Source organism: Geospiza fortis, unplaced genomic scaffold (genome assembly GCF_000277835.1).
Source record: "Geospiza fortis unplaced genomic scaffold, GeoFor_1.0 scaffold95, whole genome shotgun sequence".
NCBI classification, from domain to species: Eukaryota; Metazoa; Chordata; class Aves; order Passeriformes; family Thraupidae; genus Geospiza; species Geospiza fortis.
This window is the reverse complement of record NW_005054333.1, coordinates 389,604-410,939: the sequence shown is the minus strand read 5'-3', so window position 1 is coordinate 410,939 and position 21,336 is coordinate 389,604. Positions and strand designations below refer to the sequence as shown.

Below are 21,336 nucleotides of genomic sequence, written 5' to 3'. Positions count from 1 at the left end.
CTCCCCCTCCGGCCCTGCGGGGGGACCCGCCTGTGTCCTGACTTTTGTTTCTTCTTTAACGGGGCTCACGCACAATAAAAGGAGCCGGGAGATAGCGGATTTGGGCCAAAATGGACTGCCTTCCCTTTAATTCCCTTTTAAGAAATCTAGACATCGGTAGTGGAGAATAAACAAGCTCAGATTTGAGTTGCTGTTGGCTGTTTCTTGACTGAAAACATTGCTATCTAATTGGTTCGGTACCTTCTTGATTATTGGCATTCCCTCTATGGTTCAATTACTGTGTGATTAAGACAGCTGAACTGTGATTACTGAATCAGCAAGTTGTAAAACGTCAAGAAAATGATGCAGTCACAGAGATCAATTGCAGAGAAGCACAGAACTGCATTATAACTGCTCTGCTAGTCTGAGGATACACAGATAATTATGATCCACGGTTGTGTGTAACTGATACTTCACTATAAAGCAATCTCTCGTAAGACTACTTAGATGTACCTTTAAATTCCTTGGACTACAGAACTCAAAGTCCTTTCCCCCCATCCTCCAACCTTTTATTTCTACAAAGTGTATGGGCATTATTTACTGCGTTTTGGAGCATGTGGCTCTTATTAGAGTTTTGTTGCTGATACTGGCATTTGCCAGAAAAGCAATCCTTCCCCTCTTTGTGCTCAGGACCCTCCCCCTTCACAATGGTTTCCTCTCAAAGGATTGATCACATAGCCTGTGAGCTGTACACACAAACACTTCACATATTCTATACTGTTCTTCAAAGATTCAATTTAGCAAGCAACATTAGTGATGACATCCAGGTCTCTTATTAAATAAAACACAAGAGAGAGAAATGTCTAATCCCCATTTTCTCAATGACACCAACAGACGAGTGTGGTAGAAAGCTCTTTTCTTAGCTGGATTCTGCACTCATATTGAGCTCCTTTTTAAGACAACGATTTTGCTGACTTTCATAAAGCAAAGGACTGACCTTTTCTTAAACAAAAAACAGACCCCATCATCTTACATTGAAATTTAATGCTATCAAATAATTTGCTTTTTCCTGGGATATAATTGAAAAAGAATGTAATTAGGTGTTTAAGTTCACCAGAGAGTACAGCCCATTATCTATATTTTAGAGTCATTGAAATATTTCTTTTTAGTTAGCTTTCCAGAATCTGGCTTAAATATTAAACATGTGTATTCTAGAAGTTGTCATTGTATGATTATTGGCTTGTGAATTATTCCTGGACGTTCACACAGAAAGATGTTTTATGTATTATGTGGTTTTACACCTCGAAAGACTTTGCAGGAAGATACTATTCCATGGAAAACTGCTGGCATGTCTCTTAAAATACGGAATAATGTAACATCTCCTTTAGAGCGTTAAAGTGATGAATCAGCTTCATGTCATCTGAAACAAAGTTTCAGAAATAGAAATGATTTCAGTTCAGAAACAGCTCACCTATATTGTTGCTTTGGAAATGCTAAATTAAAATATAAAATTAATACTTCTTTAATTGGTCAAAAAATTCAAATAAAAAAGCACAATTTTTCAAAATATGTGTACATATCTGACCATCAAGTAGAAAAATTAAAACCAATTTATTTTTCATTCAAATTGCCTGTGTGGCTGGTATTCCTGAACTTGCTCAGGTGGCTAAAGCTAGAAGTAGTACCCATGGCTAATCCTTGCAGGAATCCGTCCCATGCCTTACTAGTTTTATGGGTGATACAGTCTGTGGAAAGAGTAGGATTGATAATGTCACTGAAACTGTTGAAAAAGTAGGCTTGATACATGGCACTGAACCTGAGGTTATGTTTCACAACCTTTGACCTCCCACATGCTGATATTTAAATGTTAAAATACTGTCTCATGTCCAATGTCTTTTTTTTTCTTTTTTTTTTCTTTTTTTTTTTTTTCTGTTGTTTTAATACACTCTGTAGTTAACAGACCTCTTTTCAGTTTAAGCCTCTGGGAAGGATATATTATGTTGTCATCAGTGATAGACTAATCCACCAATGCATCTTTAATCCAGAAGAGGGATAATTCTAATTCCGGGCAAAAGTGCAAGAAGGGATTCTAGATAATATTAGAAAATATGCTTTGCTTTGCACGGAATTTTCAAAATTTCATTGACAGAACTTTCTAAACTATACTATTGCAATGATTTATCTCTAATTAGCAGTTATAAATTGCACTATGAAATACTGCATATTTCAAAAAATATATAAAACAAGTCCTTGGCAGGTGCTTCAGCTGCTCAGAATTCTCCCAGTAGATTTAATTTTTTTTTCAGTATGTTACACATCAGTATTCTTTATGAATAAAACCAATAATATGTGCTAAAGAAAGCAATTAGATTAATTTTGGGGTTGCTATTAGCTGTGCAGGAGATTGCAGAAGTCTCCTGCAAATTTCCCATTACCTGTGTTGCACATGTGCAAGAGCAGCATTAAAGGTTTGCTTCTCTGGATTTCCATGGCAGAACTCTTGGCTCTGCCTGTGTGCTGTCATACAGACACCTTCTTCCAACTCAAAAATATCTTTTGTGGTCCTGACATCTTAAATTAAGTTAATGGTTTCTCGTTTTCCTCTCCATCCAAAATGTAAACACTAAGTCATCCAAAGACTTTTTGCCCCCTCTGTTAACAATGTGTTTATTGCCTATGTGGAAAACAAACATAAGCATTTTAAATGAGTGGTGTGTGGTTTAAGGGTTTTGGTTGGTTTAGTTTTGTTTTGCTTTTGATATTTTTGAGACAAAATAACATTTTAAAGTGCGAAAATATTTCAAACATAAGCCTATAATTAACCCACCACGAAATATTATGAAGCTGAATGTCTGAAGTGAGTTATTACACTTCAAGCTTTTGAATGGAAAATTTGTATATTGTTACTTCTTAACCCTATTTAGATTAGGCAAAGTATTCAGAAATAGTTGCATGGCAGGAAATTATGTTCTATTGTTTTCATATATATATAAACACATAAATATTCTTCATGCACTATTTATTTATTTTAATAGATTAAATACACACCAAAGTGGTGGTTTCTGGAAATTTGTGAGACTTTCTCAGGAAGTAAAGTTAACAGAGATTCAGGAAATAGCCTTATTAATTTGTATTTAAAAAAGAACAACATTTTGTGTATGGTTATATTATGAAATGAGAGCTGAAGTTCTATAATTATCTCCTGTCTGTCATATGTGATCAGATTCCAAATGAAGTGTGTACTTCACATTCTTATTGACAATTTTACACTATCCATCTAACCTGAAGATCAAGCTGAGTAAATTCCTTCTTGCTCAGTGTCAATGGTTATAATTTGTTAATTCTCTATTTGCTGAACAACTTCTACCTTCAAATATATTTTCCAATTAAAGTCGTGCTCAAGTACTAACAAAAGGATCTTTGCACCTAAACAGCAATTTTCATGATTGTTTGCTTTTTTTCCTTCCTGATAAAATGGAATCAGTTTTCTGATTGTTTTAGTTACCCTTGAGGTGTGATTGAAAAGCACCTGATGAGAACATACAGATTTAAGCGTACCAAATGTGATGTCAGCATACTTCTGCTGGCACTGTGGGTAGAACCAGGTTGTCTCTTTTACATCATTGTCGGTTGGTAGAGAGCTGAAAGCCTTTGTGTGCAGTGATCTTTCCAGATTGCAGGGTCAGATTCCTCCCCCCCTCTTTCCCAGCTACCCCCAGCACTTGCTTTCCTGTCTCACAAACAAACTGGTGATGTCTGCTAAGTTGAACCAATGAACTAACACTTTCTGCAACTTTGTTGTCAAATTCTCTCTCACTCAGGGTGAATCCTATCCTCTCTACACCAGTCAATGTGCTGCTCAATAGTATCACAGAAACTTCAAAAGCAGAAAAGTGCTTCTTGGCTGCCTGGGGATTCTCCCTCAAACAGGCTCAAGGAATTGCAGCAGTGTCAGATGTAGGGAAGCAACAGCTGAGTTTCCAGGGGGAGGAAGCTTTTCATCAGACTCCAGGATCAGAATGTTCCACCTGACAAAGGCAAAACATGCTCCAATTGCACACTGGGAGCGGAGTGGCTGGAAAGCTGCCCAGCAGAAAGGTCCCTTGGCGTGCTGGGTGACAGCTGGTTGAACATGAGCCAGTGTGTGTCCAGGTGGCCAAGAAGGCCACTGGCATCCTGGCATGTGTAAGGAATTGTGGGGCCAGTAGGACCAGGGCAGTGATCATAGACCATACATGGCCCTGGGGAGGCTGCAGCTTAAACACAGTGTCCAGTTCTGGGCCCCTCAGTTCAGGGAGGACATTGAGGTGCTGGAGTGGGTACAGAGCAGGACAATGAAGCTGGTGAAGGGTCTGGAGAGAATGTCCTATGAGGAGAAGCTAATGAAGATGGGGTTGTTTAACCTGGAGGAAAGGAGGCTCAGGGGAGACCTTGTCACTCTCTACAACTGCCTGAAAGGAGGCTGTAGCCAGGTGGGGATTGGTCTCTTCTCCCAGGCAACCAGTGACAGGATGAGAGGACATATCTGTCACAGAGGAAGCTTAGGTTGGGTTTTAGAAAGAAATTTATCACTATCGCTGAAGGTGTGTAAGGAAAGACTGGATATGACACTTGGTGTAAACATGGTGGTGTTCAGTCCTAGGTTGGACTTGATGATCTCAGAGGTATTTTCCAACTGAGTTGATTCTGAGATTCTATAAAATCCTGTGACCGAGGAAGGGTGACTCAAACTGTGATAAGCACCGATCAAAGTCAAAGAGACTTCAAAGCAGTGACAGTGGAAAATCTGGTGGTCTGTCAAACTGTCCTTCTGAAGGAATAAGAGCAGGGAAGCTGGTCAAACTCTTTGTCATAAAAATGGGGTGAGTTGGCCAGAGGGGAATTTCCAAATATACTTCTATTCTTGCTCCTATGTTAATGCAGAATTGTTTAGTGCTTTTACTCATATCCTTGAACAAGTAAATAATGTGGTATTTAGAATTAATTATTTGTCACTGGAAAAATATACAGTCAACACTGGAAAGAATATTGCCTTTTCCCAGCTCAGAGCCCCAAAAAAGCAGACCTTGCCTGTCTCGACTTTTCTCTGTAAAATGTGACCAGCACTGCACCTCGCTGTAGCTCCATTATTAAAAAAGACAAATATGATTTTTAATATAAACCAGGGATTGGATGCTGGAACCTGTTTTGTATTGTTGCTCTTTGCTGGAAGTAACCAAGTGGCTAGATTAGGCAGCTAACTGGAAAATCTTTTCCTCGTCTTTTGGCACAAGTTTTGGGGGTGTAGAACTTCATAATTTAAGGTCACTTTATCTGTTTTTCTTCACTTTCAGCAGTTAGAGTAACTTCTGATTCTAGCTTCAGCTAAAATTGGACCTGAAAGATGGGATTGGAAGGGTTTCAAGGAATCTTAAGACCATGTTTTGCTTAATTTTTCAGTTCTAGTCCTAAGGATCTGATTCAAGAAAACAAAAATGTATTCAGGCATTATTTTTAATGTGCAATCACTTTAAAACCATGAAAAATGATCATTACTGTATATTTTATTCAGAGTCCATGTTATTGCTAGAAAAAATACTGATGTATTCAAATTCTTGGGTGATGTTCTCTTATTTTTGCTAGACACAAATAAGGCAGGATGACAATTCTGTAGTTCCTCCTTTCAGAGGCTGTATAATTCAGTAATCACACTAATCTTAGATTAGTATTATAAATATAAAGTTGGACTAATAGCACACATCATTATTTCAGAAATAAACCCTGTATTTGAATTCAAGGCAAGCATTTGAGATTTAAGAGTGAAAATATTCATTAAGGAAGGGATATTTTTTTCCTGAGTAACAGAAGAATATTATCTTCTGTATTGTTTTTGGGTAGAAATCTGATTCACAGCGCAGTGATCAAATCAAATCTGTATATTTGAAGTTACATATATTTGAATGAACGGGTACTTTGTGTGAGTGGAAGAAATATTTTAGTGTTTCTAAAGCATAGATTATTATCTAGATTCCCACTGGAGAGTTGGTGTAAATGTCCCTTTATTCCTTTCCCCAGACATATATTACTTTTTTCTCTGTATGCGCATTTCAATGAGTAAATAGATTTCTCCTGGAAACACATTTCTCTTATTGTTATCATTACATTTGTACATTCAACTTCTATTTTATCAATTTTTATTTTATTTGTGCAGGTAGCAATTCTATATGCATTCCCAGCCTTTTTGGATGTAAAGGAAAGATGGTCAGAGTATTTTTCAGGGCCCTAAAGACTAGAAATGCAACAAAAACACCGCCTCAAGCACATGTAGGAGTGTAAACAAATAGATGTACATGAATATATTAAAATAAAACAAGCAAGATAGGGGTTTACAGAGCATTCACTGCTCCTAGTACTAGGCTGAGGAAATGAATTTTTGAGAGAAAAACAAGGTACACGTATTACATGTGCTGTAGCCTGGAAAAGGTTAAAAAGGACAGTTGCTACAGCAGTTTTGCATCATCACAAGCAAGCTCATCTTACCTTGTGTTAAAGTGACTAAAAGAAAGAGGCAGGTAAGGAACCACCTGCTCACAGAGTAATTTTGTTTCTTGCCCACTCAATTTAAAAATAAATAAATAAGAAATAAGGAAAAAAGAAAGGGTGGCAAGAGAAGAAGTTGGGGGAAGGGGAAGCACAACAAGATGAGAAACAAACACAGCATTCTGAAATCTCAGAGAGGAGAGAGATTTCCTTAACAGCAAAAAAAAATCTTCTTTTGGGCTTTATCTTGCCAAGACCTTCTGGCTCCTTCTGTTTTCTGGGACTGATAGTAGTATTCAAAGACTTTGGAACAGGTGTTGTTCTTAAAATACAAGCGCATTCAATGTTGAACTTGACATTAAATATTGTCTGAGCATCCCTAAAGCTTAATGTTGGCTGTCAATCATTTCAGGGACAGCTGAAGACAATTGTGTTATGGAAAAATATGTTGTCTTCCCTGTTGATCTTTTGAAGAGAAAACAGCTTCCAGTGTGCCAGCACTCAATTAGCTTTCTCCTCAGGCCTTACTTCTGATGACTAGGAGTCTAGGATTATTTTATTTTTTTCTCTTTTTTAAACCTATGGAAATAAAGAAGGATTCATTCTGAGCTGAATAGATCTGAAATTCATTGTTACAGCTTTTTTTGGTGGCCTTTTCTTTTTGCCTTCCATCTCACTCAATAGCTAGTTATGATATGTGACTAGGCATCTTATTCCAAAGGTATGAAAGAGAATTCTGAGCTGGTCCTTGTGTCATTTATTTGATGTTTAGAATGAGGAAAAATTGCCTTGGACAAATAGCTTGATATTTTTTCCCCCTCTAAATGTCAGATAACTCCTGGACAAGTGATGAGTGTGTTTTTGCATGAGTTCTGCCTTTTCTTACATTTTAGTTAGGAATTTCTCACAATCTAGTTTAGGAATTTATACTGATATGAAAAACGATAGGGAAACTATATTGTTTTAGAGGAAAACACTTTTGCAGAAAAAACAATCTTTGTGGAAGATCAAAAGGACTCTTTGGAGACTAAAAAATCTTCAAAAGTCAATAATAATCACAACGTATCATTCACAAGCTGTTTTCTCTACTTTTTTGTGTGTTTTTAATGGTTGAAATCAAAATACATGGTATTTTAATCCACATCTTTCTTTTTACCATATGAATTATGTTTGTGACATGATAAGGCATTCACTGCATTTATTAAACCAGATTATTTCTTTACTGCTTTAAAAGATCTTGAGGTTTGGAATTTGGACTTAACATTTTATTTTTTTAACTTCCAGAACAGTGGGAAGAAGAATGCACCTCATAAAACGTGTAGTTACAGAATTATATGTTAGTGATTTAAATAATTAAAAGTTCAATGTAGAAAAGAATAGTTAATAAATATTAATGAAAGGTCTTGAGCTACGCATTTGCCAAGATTAAGGAAAATTAACAGGATCACTGATTTACAGAGGAATATATATAGCTGTAAGTTGTGTCTGCTTCAGTGCTGTAATAATTGGGTGACAGCATGGGAGGAAAAAGGTGAGAGAATAGTGTGGTTATGCACTATATTTTGGGGGCCTTTCAAGGTCTTACTGTAAATTAGTCTTAGTGATTTTTAAAGCATGGTTTTAATGGCCCTCTTTGAAGCAGAACTATGACTAAGCTGTCTTCTTAGTCATGCTCAAGAGTTGCTTCTGCACTGGAAACAGAAACAACAGAAACCAGGATGCATTAGAAATCCTGACTGTCTTTGCTACCTCTGTATGTTTACAGGATTATTTACCCAAAGCTGTTGGTTTGTTTAGGGTTTTTTAGTTGATGTGTATGAGATGTTTAGATTCACCAGGAGAGAGACTCTGCTGACATGCCTTGCAGAGCAGGCGCCTGAGAGTGGTTAGAGCCTGGTCTATGCCTTAACAGCCTGGTCTTCCTGCCTGGGTCTTCCTGCCTGGAATTAGGCAGGTGATGCTCTTCCATTGTACTGCACTGAGCACTTTCCCTAAGGGGGATGGGAGGCTTGGCCACCCACATCAGTCATGTGAACTCACTGCAGTGCAGTGTGGGACCACAGACAGGATTCATCCTTTACACACTTACAGGTTAAAGAACTCTTCTAGATTTTCTTCTGGTAGGGTAGAGGTTTGCATCCAAATATTTTCAATTCCCTGTAAAATCTTGCTATTTTTCTGTCTGAATCAGTGATTTTTTGTTTTCTTCAAATTCATTAGCAATTACAGTTAATAATTAATTAACAAAATTTTGTACCTGTAGAGAGTAGCCATAAGTGATGTCTGAATTTTGAAAAAGCAGTCTCTTATCCTTTAAGAACCTTTAAAAAACCCAGATTATAAGCAACCTTAAACACAAAATTGATTATTTTTTTAAAAAGTTTACTTACAGAATGAACAGTGGTGATTGATTTTTAGAGGTAAGGGATAGTCCTGGGTGGTAAAGTGTACAAGTGATGTTTGGCCAAGAAAGGAAAAAGGAGGGAGCAGCTGTGAAGAAGCAGAGATGGATTGACTGATGGGCTTGCTGAGTGAGCAGCAGGCATTGCTCTGGAATGAACCAAATGCTTGCCCACGCTGCTGATCGATCCCTGCAGCAGAGGCAGCGATCAACAACAGTCAGGATGGACAGGTGGAAATTGCTGCAGACATTTAAACACATCAGTCATGAGTCTTATATAAATAAGACAGGCAGGTGTTGAACTGTGTTCATACTGCTGTGAGCAGGATCCAGACGGGGATTTGGGATTTTGGTTCCAATTACAACTTGGTGTTAATCATCAAATTAGATAGTGGGAGCAGTAATTCTTGGAGAAATGCGGAGACTTTGCTGCCTGCATCCAGTTGGAGTTATCTGAATTGCAGTTTTCCCCCCTGCTTTTGTTCTGATTAAATAAGACAGTTATGTATCAAAAATGTGCTTTCTTTTGATGTCAGCAGTATCTTCAGAAAAGCAATTATCTATCTGGACATTTGAACACTTAGTATTTTAAATAAGCTTATAAATAGAGAAACATATAGGCTGATTCTGCTTCAATTACCAAAGAAATCATTCTTCAGATCGGATAAGCACTTAATTTATTAATTTTTCTGCTGATATGTGTCTCCTGGGAATGATTGCTTGAACTGTCATGGGAGCTACAGACCTTCTGTTTCTGTCTTTTGTAGTGAATTATTGTAATGTTGCTAATTTCTGCTGGGTTTCTTTGTGGGTATGCTTTTTAAACCTAAACAATCACAACCTCACATTGTATCAATCTCATCTGGAATATATCAAATTACTGAAGCTATAACTTTATATAAATAGGTATGATCACTCGAAGAAGAAGGTGGAAATAAAAACAGCCACTTCATGCATCAATAAGTCAGATAGTGAAGCGCTGGTGAATAGTTCAACTGACACTCTCACAAGTGATAAACATGAGGAATGTCTCTTCCAGGGAAGCAGCAGACTAAGTACAGGGAAATAAAAGTCATTTAATAAAGAAATAATCTGGTATTATAGTAATTATTTTCCAGTTTCACTTTATTCTTCATTTAAAAACAAGTTTCATGAGGTCAGTATAGGCAAGGTCCTCTCGCTTCCTCTGACAAGGAAGACAAAGGCCAGGTAGCCCAACAGTAGAAATAGTGTGTGACCCACACCAATAATGGATGGATCTTAATAAGCTGAATTTTAGGAGCTGAGTGAAATAATTACGAGTAAAGCTAAGAGGTTAGAATTAATTGGGAGAATATTATTAGGTTTTTCCCCAGCCTGATATGGTTGATATGTCAGTTTATATGAACTGTCATTAAAATAATGCCTCTAGGTGCTCTACTAAAGGTTATGAGACAACTTCTGCCAGCTTTACATGTTCTGTTTTATGGTATGACTTTCTAAGAAAAGCAAGAATGAAGAAGAAGGAAGTTTTTTACATTTATAGAATGAAGGCATTGGCTTCTAATCTTTTTGATGCTCAGAAGTCTATAAAATTGATTGTTTGTATTTAATTAAGATGTACACAACTATTTATTAAATGAACTATTTTTCTAAAGTGAAGTTAATGAGAAAGAATCCTTGTTTCTTAGTTTGATAGTAGCTGTTTTTCTAGCTATTAAATTTTGACATATTGCTGTGCTGAGAACAGTGATTTTATTTCATCTGTTTTAATGCTTAGAGTATCGTAGCAGTTTGCACAGCACTTGAATGTTTTGGTGTTCATTTATCATGGCTAATTCATGGCTTCCAGGGAGGATCTGTGAATGGCACAATAAACTAAATGTAATAACAGAATAGTTTGCTCCTGAAAGCAGGTGCTTCCTGATAGGTTTTTCAGGCCTGGCAAACAAAGTTTGTGGCAGCAAAATAGTGCAGTGAGTGTTCTAATAGTTTGGCTGTGCAAAGAAATGGAATCCTTCCTTTTTGACAGACCGGTATTTTCTTTGGCACAAAATACAATGCCATTTTGGGCCACATGATGCAGAATATCTCTGGGGCTGGTGATGAAAATTTGGATGTCTTTCAGCCAGGTTCAGTCTAGTTGCAGGGCTTGCTGTTCTACTGCAGGGAAGCACCAATACTTCTCTTGTTCTGGGAACCTATTTTCCAGATAAGGCCTTGAATCACAAATGAAGTATCAGAGCTGGCATCTACATAAACAGTGTGGACCCCTGACAGGAAAGGGTCTAAATTACAGCACTGTCTGATGGTCACAGGCCTGTCTGCTGGGATTATGAGGCAAGAGTCAAGAGCTGTTCTCTGTATTATCAAGAAAGTAAAATAGTCCCCAGAAATAAATCAAATTTTCTACAGAAATTTAATTTCTTTCTGATAGCACTGCTGCTCCACACTAAGGCATATCTTTGTACACTTGTTAAATCCTTAATAGCTCCTACATAAATTTTATACTTGCACTTAAAATCAAACATGTGGTGTAATTACAGAAAAAAACCAAAACATATTTCTGAAGGCAAAAAAAAAATTCTTCAGTTTTTAATTATCTGAAATTTTGGATCAGTCCTGAAATTTTGTCAAGTTTTAAGCTTTAGAAGTAATTTTCAGTAACCTTTCACATTTTGTTACTCAAGAAATGTCATGATGACCAAAATAATTTCAAGATCTCTTGTAGCATCTAGGTATTTCTGTTGTTAAAATATGGTGCTAGAGAACATAATAGCTACAGCAGAAGAGAAATAGAGAAGTAAAAAAGTGAAGGCTGTATCTTGTATTCAGAAATTACTATGAGAGTTGCAGATATGAGACTTTCACCACTAAAAACCACCCTTGCTCCATATCTATCCTATTCTTGCCATGAAAGGGACACATTTCACACCCTTAATCCTTCCAGCATAGTTCCTTTATATGAATGGATTGTTGCACATGAGAAGCATATTTCCATCCCTGTGTTTCCAAAATTACTCTTATAAAATGACATCCTGACAAGACCATACTAGCTGGAAATGTTAAACTTGGCTTAGACTGTACTGATGACAAACAGGAAGGAACAAAGCATGGTACTAGATAGTCTAGGTCACAGAAACTCATCTTGCATTAGAAGCAGAAAATATCTTGCTTTTTCTAATCTTATAATGGTCTCAATCACAGACTTTGAAGAAATGAAGAGGATTTTTCATGACAGGAGATTTGTAACAACCTACACTATGATGAAACAGCACGTCTATAAAGAGCAATTCTATCTTTACTTGCAATGCATATCTTTCAGAACATTAAAGCTCAGTCAGCAAGACAAAAATTTTTCATATAAATGTGGTTTTAAATGTCCAGGAGGAAAAAAATGTCCCTCTAAAAATGTACTCTACTTTCCAGAAAGTTGTTCTAATGACACAGCTTTCATGTGGCTTTCAGACCAAAATCAGAAAGCAAATTGCATAAATGTTTAAAATTAAAAAAAAGCCTAAAACTAAAAGAGGAAGTCAAACAAACTTACATTGTTGAAAATGTGGCAAAAATAAATTTATGTATTTTATCACATTGATATATTTTTATTTCGGAACTTCAGGATTGCAATATTATGTTCTACCACATTTTGGGAAGCATCAAAAACAGAGTGGCTTTTACTGGTATTAACTGCATTTTCTGAGGGACAGTTGAATTTGTTTTCAATCTACTGAAAGTAAAAGTAGAACTACTATGAATACTCTAAGGTGTCACAGTGTGTTTTCCTGCTTTCTAAATCATCAAGACCAGAACCTCCCAGCACTTCAACCAAGTGCACTTAGCTGCTTCTTCAATGTAGTATCTTTTCAAATTCCTTCCATTCCAGATGGATACCAGTGACCCAACCTGACTTTCTCCCAAGACAGTTCTTGACCCAGCTCAGATCAGTTGGAAAATGTCTTTTGCCAAGTGTGAGAGAGTTGTCCTTGAAGCGTGGGGACATTTAGTTGCTTCCTCATTCACCAGGCTAACTGTAAAAGGACCGGGAGGCTTTATTTCCATAAATAATACACGGGTTCCAAACTGTTTTGTGAGAACAACAGCGCAAGCCGAAGTTTTTCTCCATAACTTAAATATAAAATCAGTGATGAGAAATGAAAACCTTTAGACCCTAGCCCTGGACTGGTCACCTTTATTATGCAGTGAATATGGTACCAATTCAAATATCTGGATATCTGGCAAATTTCTTTGGATAATCCTTTTCTCTTTGTTTTTAATTAATAATTTTGCTTCCTAATTTCACCAAGTGCTGAAATTCTAACATTTAATATTTGCTAAAGTATCAGAGATAAAAATCTCTTCAGCTCTTGCAAATATATGAAAGGGGTAAAAAATGAATCTTTGTGCCAAAGAATCCTTGTTTACCCTTGCAGTTGAGCTGCTACGTGAATATTCTGTAATCCAGTACAGTCAAGCTGACACTGAAATTTTGTGAAACTGGGGCACTAGCCATTTTTCTCCTGGCTGTTTTATAAAACTTATTGTATCTCTTCTTCCCTGATAAATATTACTGAAAATAGGCTGGGAATTTAGTGTTGAGAAGAGAGGAGATGGGGAGAAGAATCTGAGGTGTACGGGAAACACAGTCGCTTAAGTCCTGTTTATTACAAAAAGCAGCAGTACATTAAAACTTTCTTGAGAGATTCAGCAAGCATGGGCAATCCATTGCAGTTCAAATATCACCCTTTAGAACACTCTGAAATAGACACCTAACTGATTCTGTATTGAAGCTTTCCAATTTAAGGCTTTTTTGGCTTCAGTTACCTGAAATAAATGTGAGTGCATTAATTCTGAGTCTATTGCTGTGAGGGAGAAAATAAATCAGTTGAAATGCTCAGAAGATAGTCATATATGCTATTTGTCCTTCTCACTATTTTAGACAGGAGGTTTTTTTAGCACTGAATACCTCTGAAAGGTATGGTGAAAGTGGCACTATTTTTCTTTGCTGAACTGGTTCAAGTTATTTGCAGAATGGAGTACAGGAAGGTGCTTTTCTTTCTTTTGTCTGCAGAGGGAATCTTACATTCCTAATCTTTAGTACTTCTTGGATGCACTCTAATTAGAGGTCTAAAATAGACTGTATAACTCCCCTTCATAACTGCATAAAACTTATAAGAATCTCATAATAGCTCCTCTGAAATCTCTTGTATCTGGGAATAGTGAAACCAATTATGTTTAAGAGTTGCCTTTTTCTGCTTTTATGGAAGGATCTTGCATAACACCCTGAGGAGCAGACCTCTTAAGAGAACTGATGCAGAAAGTGAAAGAGTAGGCAAAAGCAGAGCCACATAATTTCTTGTCTTGTATCTTTTACTATGCAGATGGACTTGAACTAATTTCATCAATAGAAATTACTGCCTAAGCAGAATAATTTATTTGCTTGAAACAATTTCGAAATAAATGACACTTAAATTAATTTTCTAACAACATTCACTTTTACACTGTTTCAGCTAAATCATATATTAGCACACAAAATGAAGCAGCTGGAGATAGTTCTGACACTTGAGAAAATACCCAAATTTGTAGCCATAAATTTAACCCATCTGGGTATGAAGAATATTTTTTAGATATGTGTGATATTGGTAGCAGTCTTAATATGCACATGTGTTTTCTGATAATGAAACAATTATTTGAGTATATATTCTGTTATTTAATATCTTTAACATTGCTGAATACAGTTTTGGTTTTGCCCAAAAAAATACTTGAGTAATATGAACTTAGCTGGTTTTGTTATTAGAATCACAATCTGGTTGCAGTTTGTTTGGGTTTTTTAAAATACTGAAATAATCACTAATGTAATTGCCAATGAATCACACATTGCACAATACTCCAAATCTTTCATGCAGTCTGCTGTGGTTTTCCCCATGAAAACAATTTCTTTCTAAAATAACAGCATTATCTGGCATGCAGTGTCTGAACATCACGTACGTACTGTGTCCTCTGTTGTTGCATGCAATGGTAAAGATTATATCAGAGCAGTTTCCGTATAAACGGAACCATTAATTTATAACATTTTATGCCATTAAGTACTTCAAAATAGTTTTATCCACTGTTAGGATGAGTTATGAAGTTATGCATTTATAACGCAAAAATCAGCAGAACAGAAATACTTTAAATATTCCTTCAGATTCGATGATTGTAAAATGCCAGAGCTTTATCACTAACAATGAAAAATAACTCTCCAGTTTGGTTGTCTTGGCCTGCATTCGTATTCCCATGTGTAGAAATGGGCCAATAAGGAACAAGTTCCCCTGACAAATCTCAAAGTATAGATACAAAATTATTTATACAAAATCATCCATATCTGATGAGTCAGCATGTTATATATAACTTGCAGTGCATTATTTTTTATAAGTGACTTCATTCTTGGAAATATAATTTTCAGATAAGTCCAAGGAATGAAGTCAATTTTAAACTAAAATTTGAAACTTCTAGAGGACCAAATGTTTCAGTGTCTTTATTAGGAACACACTTACTAAATAGATTGCCAGACATAGGTAGGGGATAGGCGGGTCCAGATGGTGTTTTCACCATCTGAAAAGTGTCCTTCTCTCCATTGATTAGAGCACAGAAGTATAGAAAAAAGGCCTGAAATATGACAAGACAAAATGGACCACTAGTGGTCTTTTTTCATTGTGTTTAAATGGCCATAAAGGTCACAGTTATGAAGTTCAATCATTGAAGAATACTGATTATTTTAAATAAATTAGTTTTAAATATATTTATATATATATATATATATACAGCAAGTTCTAATTGATGCAGTGACTGAATTCAAAACCAGTTCAGAGATAAAATTTCTTTTTGACAAACCAAGTTAGTATTGATATTTGAGCTTAAGTCTACTGGCCATAATTGTCATCAATAGTAGGTTACATCTGCAGAGAAATGTATTGAAAGCTGTGTGCCAAATTAAAACTGGGAATGGTATTTCATAGGGTAGGTCTGATTTTACTCTAGGTCTGAACTTAATTCTGTTTTTTAATGAAGCTAAATTGCAAATTAAAACCCTTGTATAACTCTTGGCTTTCAATGCAGGGGTAAATAGAGTAGATGTAGAAACAGATGAATGTGAGAGGCTGCCCACTCTAGGTTAAAAGGAAACTCAGGTGGGTCGGGAGCGACTGGGTTGTTGTTTCCCACTTATCTCATGTTAGCTCATAATCCCATAAGCCTTTGGGAGATTACTATGAAACAGAGCAGTCCTGTAGCAATGCTTCTCATAGTCATAATCAGGGAAAAACCTATTTCCCAGTAAACAGAAGGAGCTCTGTGCACCCACCAAACCATAAGCCTTTTCAGGGTAAGCCCTCTCAGCCTGGAAATACTGGCTGCTTGCCACTGTGTGTGCTCTCCTTCACTGCTCCTCAGGAACTTGCAAGCCCAGACTTCAAAAAGGAAAGAGGGCTGAAAATGTCACTCCACAGATCAGATCATTCACAGATAGAATATTTTCCATGGGAATGTTTTCCTCATCTCTCCTGATACTGCTTGCAGCTGTGCAAGGTGTTTCATTGCATAATGGGAAAATACACAGGCAGTAGGTTCATAGGAAATACTTGATGTCTGTGCTTTGTAACATTACTATTACTTTAACTCAAACTAACATACATCTTTGCCTCTTGTTAAGGAGTTTGCATTAAAAATGAGGAGTGGTTTGAATAGCTCATAACAGCGGGGTTGGAACTTTAAGGTGCTTTTGAACCCTAATCATTCTGTGATTCTAAGGATAGATCTCCTGTATGTCCTTTAATTTAGATAAAACCTGTATGTGTGACCCCTGTCTGGTATCTGCAGAGTGTTTCACATTTGCTGGATGTATTCCACCAACCAGAGTGCCCTGCTAATTCCACGCAGTCTGTGGGACAGGTAGAGTGGGCATGGAGACCTAGTTCATTCCTGGTCTGGAATGGCAGGAAGCATTGCTGGCACTGTGCATGATGTCCTGTAGCAATGTGCCAGATTCGGTGACACCACAGTAATACGCACAGTAGACTGCATTTCTGCAGTTTTCTGAAGGTGGTGATCCACATGTTGCATTGGGGGTCTGTCCCTCAGTAAAGGCTTTGCCCACTATTTCTGGATTTCCCATGGTCATGCTTTCTATCTTGACCCTTCAGAAGTAAGTCCATAGGAGTGTACTGCACAAAAATATAGGAAACTAAATTCTTTCTAAGTAGGAAGACTGAGTGTGGTATGAGGGCAAATCTGAGGGGAAATTAAGATATCTGATAGTTCTAGAGGCTGAGTAGAAAGGTAGCATTTTGGATGATTCAAATTATACCTTCATTCTGGCTCTCAAGGCAGTTACAAGGTTGAGTAAATAACAAAATTCCCTAAATCAATTTTTTTTCCATCCTTGAAATGAGACTTCATGTACACTTGCAAGTGAGCTCTGAAGAATATTTCATGCTTTTAAAACATCTTGAAGATGTACAATGATCTGCAAATATTGGCCTTAATTACTAAGAAATTATTCATTTTTCCAAATCTGTTATTATTTTATCTTTGGTTACTGCTCTAAATGAATATCTTTTTTTTTTTAAAGATATCAATTGAACTTAAAAAAGAAAATTATTTTTACTCTGGTCCAACCTAAACCTCCTTTGGGGTGAGTGGCCAATTCCATGAAAGCCCCACCCTGTTTGGCAGAGCAGTAGGGTTGTGCTGAGTTCCAGCTGCTGCTGTGAAATGTCACCCACAGAGCAATACAGGCACTATAATTTTGTTTGTTTAACTCCAGCTTAACCAAAACTTTGGGTTTCTCAGTTATGATGCCAGTTTTGTTTTAAGAAGATTTATGGTATCTGTGTAGTTTCATGTTCCCCAGATATCATTGCCGAATTAATTGAAACAGAAACATGTTGTAGAAAAGGGTTTATTTCCATGTTCTTTTCAAAGTTAATATATAATGTTGCTATTACTCCTTATCATTTTGTGCCTCAAATACTCTCTTTTTGTTTTCTTGTAATTTTTTTTTTCAGTTGGAGTTATCCATTCTTTCTTAATGCAATGTAATTCTTTTGAAAACATCACAATAAGAAACAAATTATAAATACTTCTTTTTTTTTCCTTCTAGGGACTTCATTTTCATTTTAAAGTTATAGTACTTACATTTTCTTCCATTCTATGTGTGAATGCTCCACACCCACTTTCTAGGAGTCAGAGTGATGCATAGATGAGAAAGATCGGAGAACTTAATAGCTGGAAGACCAGAGATTCTATTTGTTAAAGACTGCTGAATCTTAAGCCAAAAATGCATATATATTACTCTTTCAGGGATTTATTGTGGAGAAATTCTACCGTCATGGACCTATTAGAAAGCCTGTTCCTGGAATTTCCATTTTCTTCCTTTCCTTGACTTCCGAAAGTCTCTTCTTTTGGTTAATTTTTCTTTGTTTGGTTGGGTTTTTTTAACATCTATTTCATACTATTCAGTATATTTTTACATTCTTGTAATGCCTTTTTTGCTTTCCCATAGAAGCTGGGTGTACATGGGCAGTGGAGAGCATGATCACAAATCTCTATGGCCCTCATCCTTTCCAGCTGCACAGCTGGCTGTCACTCCAGCTGCTGTTCAGTTATCACATCCATTACTCTTGTTTAGGAGGAACTTAATTGTTCACTGACTAATAAAGAAGTGTACTCAACCCTGCTGACTCCCAGCTTATCATGGGACATAACTTAGTCTCTTCTCCTTTTTTGTGCTATGAGTTTTTCCAGGCCCCCTCTTTAACTTTTTGTCTATAAATCATGGGAGTGGTGGCACTTTATCTTAACATATTCTTTAAGATTTCACCAAAAATAGTTTTTGAAACATATAAAAACAAGGTCTTACGTAATCTTAGCAAGAAAAATATCTTCTGAATTGTAAAGTAAATAATTATTTCATGGGGCTAAATTCCAGAAGTTCATACTTATTTAAATATTAACCTTTAAACCCTTGGAGGAAGGAAAAGTATCTACAGGACACTATAGCTCAGCAATAGCTTACTGTTCAGACTGAAATATTTAAAATACTCCTACACCTATGTGCAGCCGAAAAATATATATAAAAAATGATGAATGGTGAACCTTAAATCAGATTTTTATTTGAAAGATGATAGGAGAAAATATGGGTTTTTTTAAAAAACAACATTATAAGTCTTGCTTGCCATCCATTTTTAGTAATAGGTTTTCATATTATGTGCTAGAGTTCGTACTGTTTCTTGAACATTTTCATACAGACTTTCAGATCAGGATGTGCCATAAATATCAGAGTATAAATAATCTATCATTATACAGACATTTAATAAATAATGTATGGCTGTGACAAGAATGAGCAAGCATAACTTCTAAGGCAACCTTTTGAAACACTGATAAATATATGCAACAAAAATTTGTAAAATGTATTCTCAAATTATAACAGCTACACACTGATGTAGTAAGGAGATGAAGCAAATGGTTAATACACAGAAAAAAAGAGTATTTGCAGACACTGTTAGTTGTGAATACAGATTATGATTTTCTTTTAAGCTATTGCAGTGCTAGGTGAGAGTCTTACTACACTATTAATAAATCAAGTATGGAAAAAAGCTGATATATACCCCACTTCTGAAAATCATGATGTTAAGTAATGGTGCTCTGTGCAATAGTCTATGAAAACTTTTTTGGGTGTATTATCATCAGATGATAAACATATCAAAATGCAAAAGTATAATCAAAATAATTCTGCTCAGCTATTGATTAAAAATGTAACATCAGTTTTTTCCCTACTGTTATTGATTTATCACAGAAAATAATTTTCTTCTTTGTGTGTGTGAATTTGAATCCAGACTACTTCTTTGTAATTAACTACTTTGATTTCTTAAGAATATTTTATATGTAGAATTTCTTGATGAAAACCATTCCTTTCCCAGTTATGTCTTCCAGTGATGATATGTTCCATTCACTTCTGAAATTTTGTAAATTGTAGCACTTTCTCCCTGAAACCCCTTTGATAATTTTAACAGTTTATCTTCATGTTTGCATTTTTGCTTTGAAAAAATGCACAATTTAAAACTAGAGGCAGAGAAAAAAATGTGTGAGCAATTTATTATAAATGGAGTTGTAAGTTAAGTTTTCCTAAATATAACATATCATCATGTCTTAGGGTCTTCCAGCTCCATTAAATGACATGGAGATACCTGATTTTAGTAAAGAACAAGAAATGTTTAAATATCTTGCATTATGGATGTTGTTAAGTAGGCATATATTACACTTTTATTTAATCAATTGCAGTTATCAGCAAATGGTATCATGTCTAACTTCTGGTATGACTGAGTAAAACTGTGATCATGACATACTGTAATGACATGCAGGGCTCCAAATGCTCCTGTTGTTTATCACTACAGGATCATTCCTCTTCCTTTTTCGTGTGTGATTTAGAAGTAGTAGGTCAGATGTGCTCTTGAAAATTGAAGCAGCACTAGGCACCTTCTACTTACCTGTACAGTCAGATTGTCCACTTAGATTAATTATAGTGTAGAAAAAATGCTACAAAGATATTCTGTTTATTAATAGTTTTTTAAATGCTGAAAGGAGTAACAAGAACCAGCACAAAGTGAAATTACCCCTCTTAGTGTTTCTAAAATTTGCAGCAAAAAAATACCCAGATGTACATGTGGCTCCTGAATAGAACAGTATTTCTCTACCAGACAGTGCTGTGCGTGCAAAATCAGGGTGGGGGGGAACACTCATCTGGGATTGATTGCACTGAAAAGCACAGTGAAATCCTACATTTTTAGAAAAAAAAAAAAAGTGGGGCTCTGATTATTTTGTCAGAGGACAAATCCTTTGCCTATGTTCTGTGTCCCAGTGGCTGGTTTTAAATTCTGCTCAGCAATTTGGCTCCTTTGATAAGTGGCCTTGTTATCACACTGGCTTCTCTCACCAAGTTGTTTTTCTTTTTGTTCCTTATGCTTTATCATCACACAAAGTATCTTCCAGTCCTCTCTGTAGGGAGATTAAGAATAGGTTTCTGTATATATCAGATCCCAAGGGGAAGAGGACATCTTTGGGACGATAAATCACATTCTTTTGCTTAAACTACTTGCCAAAACCCTGATTTAAGAAAGGACTGAAACAGAAACTTGAGAGGAAATGTATGTCCAAATCTAGAGTCATTATTTTTCTCTTTTCCCTCTATTTTGTTTTCTTTAGTTTCTGCTTGAGTGGAAAAGGAGGGACATTACATTAAGTGATAGGCTTTTTTCTTCTGATTGTGGCTCAAGCTTATGGTTTACTACATTATGTTTACTCAGCTTTTTTACTTTTTTTTTTTTTTTGAAATGTGGAACTATATAATATAGGTAATAAATCCCTTTATTTCATCAAGAAAATGATAGATATTACTTCTGTGGCCATTAGGTCTTTGTTTT

At 36.1% G+C, this 21,336-nt stretch overlaps 1 protein-coding gene across 1 annotated transcript in view; it reads left to right on the top strand.

Annotated features, from left to right (window-relative positions):
- KCNH8 (potassium voltage-gated channel subfamily H member 8) overlaps positions 1–21,336 on the top strand; it is a 176,613-nt gene that overhangs the window by 667 nt on the left and 154,610 nt on the right. The window lies entirely within an intron of this gene.